Genomic DNA, 3,433 nt, shown 5'->3' on the forward strand with positions numbered 1-3,433 from the left:
TTTTGTTTCTGTTCTTTTTGGTAGACTAGCATTTTACTAAGATGTTGCGTTAAGATTTTCCAATAAGGGAGCATAATTAAACTCGGATAAATTATTCTTTAAGATTAGAATGAGGTCAACGGGGTTTTCAATGTTGACGAGAAACTCCATAGCTAGCGATCATATTTGACTAGAAGTCTATTTCTGCAATATCTGTTTCAATGTTGTAATATGCGTAAAATTAAGTATCTTGTCTCAATGATAGGGTTTTCAATGTTTTAATCGTAATGGTTCAAAAGAGTGAATTAATTAGCTATCAATAAGCATGATTATTTGTCACTTATGTAACATACTTGAGGCCTCAAGTTTAAGTCATTATGATCGGCACCTACTTAGTGAAAATCTTATTAGAACAACTTATTCAGGGTGATATCTTTATTCTTCGATCTACTTCTTTTTTTCCTGTGTAAAATGGCTCATATTGTCATCCCGAAGTGTGTGAGCCGAGGATACTCTCATCCCCTAGCTTTTTACCTAGCCTTAATTGCTTTGTTGCTTTTGCCTGATTCCGAATGTATTCGTTCGAAAGTTATCTGTTGTAGTCTGAAAACTGAATAACGAGGTATGTATTTTTTAAATTTAGTTTTGCTCATGTTTTATTCTCTTGCACGCAGTTCTGAATTGTAACCTAAAAATTCGTTCCATCCTTGTTCTTAAAGTGTCTAGGTTTCGATTTCATTTAAAAAGCATCGGGGTATAATTTTTCGACATCCCATAAACTTAAGATTTTAAATTTTGTTTAAAAGAGTTTACTTTTGAAGGAGTTAACCAGCACTTATGTTATGCTCATGTAATTAAAGAAATTTCAGATTTTATTTTTCTTAAAATCTAAAATTGCATGAAAAATAATGCCGTCGGGCATAAATAATAAAATTTCAAAAAAATCATGTTAAGAATTTAAAAGCTGAATTTTTTTCAAGACTATACTTGCTTAAAGAAACTTGACTAACCTTGATTTTTTTTTCTTAATATATTAAAAAATTTCGTCCTATCATCTTCGCAGTTTTTGAGTTTTGTGTAGTCCTCAATAAGGTTTTAAAAGTGACTAGATTGTTTTCTGACTTATCTAAACATGATTGTTAAGGGTTCTTAATTTTTATATTCTATATAATAAAGACTTGAAATTTCAGGAAGAAAAATGTTTTGAGGCGAAATTCTGCTAAATATGTTAGGCATTTTAAATTTTTAATTACTTCCCCACCAACACAATGGCTGGAAGCACATGTTTGTTAGATTAAATCATGGGGTATTTAGTTACTATGTAAGCCGTAACCAAATTTAAGCTTTTAATGAAGGATCTTTAGCTCTATGAACCTTCACAAAGAAATATTTGCCTTCTGTTCTCATCGGATATTTTTGAAAACAAAATTTCCTGAGTTTTGTTGAATACAGTCGGACTTCTATTTAACGGACTTCCATTATTGCGAATCTCTCTATTTTGCGATTTTTTTTTATTCGAGGAACCAAGAACATTTTCGAAATTTCTTCGTGAAATAACTTCCAAATAGCGAAGTGAATTTTCTATTTAACGAACTTTTCCTTGATCCACTTTCAATTCCTAAAATATTTTAAACTTGTTAAAGCATTTCATGGGAGATATGACCTCGAATTGATTTTCGAAGCCACTTTCAGATAAAGCGTTGAAATCCCTTTCAAAATTTCTGTTTGCATTTCAAACTAAAAACAAAATTGACGGATTTTAGGAACACATGTGGTAATGTATGTTTAAAATTACTTTTATAATAAATGCACCTTTAATTTTATGCTTAAATTTAGCTTCTTTTAGTTAAAAATGTATGTAGTACGATAGTGTAACACTGGATAATGTTTTGCTTTTATAATGTTTTGCTCCATACAGATTTATTTTATAGTTAAGATTTATAAAATAAATAGTAAATACTAGTTTACGAGATAAAGTTGTATCCATTGCTATTCTAATTATGTGTAGTGTTTATGAATTGAAAACCTGTTTTGTGTTGAAGTATATCAAAAGGTAATTTTCTATATAAGAAACTTATTATCGGGATTTAGTGACTTCGTTAAATAGAGGTCCGACTGTAGTTCGTTCAAAAGGAGTTGGCACCCGCCTTCATCACGTGGTATCCGACGATACTATTTCGCTATTTTTGGAAGAAGGATGTGAACAATCCTGAACAAGGTTGCTATTTGACAATCGTATGACTAAAATACTTATTTCGCAATCTTTATGTGCATTTTTTTTAACATTAAATATTTCATAAATTTGACACGTCTTTTGAGTGTCATTTTTGAGACATTTTGGTGGGAAAACAGTAGCTTTTAAACTTAAAATATATTTAATTGGCTGCAGTGTTTCCCAAATTTATGACTTTTGTGTACCCATTCAAAATTTTTCGTAACGCTGTGTACCACTAAAAAAATGAATGTATTTTTTACTATTAAAAATGAATGTATTTTTTACTAAAGTTAAGAATCACTACTGGCTGTTGACACCACTAATTATTAACTCAGCAAGAAATAGACAATAGAAAAATACGTAACCGTAAATTTTCATGGCTAGCTTTGTTTTTAAATTAAAAATTCTGAAAATTTTGTTTGTTACAAGATATTTCGCGTTAGAATGCGTACCCCCGCTAAACTGTTCTCGTACCCCTGGGGGTATGCATACCACACTTTGGGCTAGAGAAACGAAAGGTATAATAGCAGATAAATTCGATGTAAGTGGACTGAAAAGAAATTTCACTGTTTGCGTTTGGCGCACATTAAGGGTTGTCTCAATTTCGAGCGCGGAGATGTTTCTGCTCTTACTCCTGCTCTGGAATGAACTCTGCGTCCGAGGAGGTGGAGCCAAGTGCCAACTCATGGTGAACGAACTAGAACAGTGATTTTTCAACCTTTTCTTTGTCGCGACACACTTTAAATGAGATCGAAATTTGAGAGCACGCAAATTGTTCGTAAAATAGTTTATGGTAACAATTTTGAATGCAAAACTAAATTATATGTGCTACAAAACAAGTTAATAAAGGAATGAATTACAAGTTAGAATTCAAATTTCTAATTAAAAATATTCTTAACATTGTTTTTTGATCATTTTATTTATGTTGTATCGTAAAAATGACAATGTTCTCCTATCGTCTTCTGCATTTAAGTCTCCATCTTTTTTTTCGTTCTCATGTAGGTTAATAGTGAAAATCTGAATTCACATAAATAAGGCCAGGATAGCCTGGGTTGATAGGGCACTGGACCCATGTCCAAGAGTTCGATCCCCGCCTGCCGAAAACTCCCCGTGCAGTAAATGGTGACTGATGCACGTTAAATCTGTCGAGTCGCAAAGTCCTCCCTGTTCCCGTAACATATCAAAACCTCTGGGTTGAGCCGCGATGACTACGGGGATAGAGCTTTCGACTTTCAATCA

This window comes from Parasteatoda tepidariorum, chromosome 1, assembly GCF_982258835.1.
Source record: "Parasteatoda tepidariorum strain Cologne lab strain chromosome 1, Ptep-v5.0, whole genome shotgun sequence".
NCBI classification, from domain to species: domain Eukaryota; kingdom Metazoa; phylum Arthropoda; class Arachnida; order Araneae; family Theridiidae; genus Parasteatoda; species Parasteatoda tepidariorum.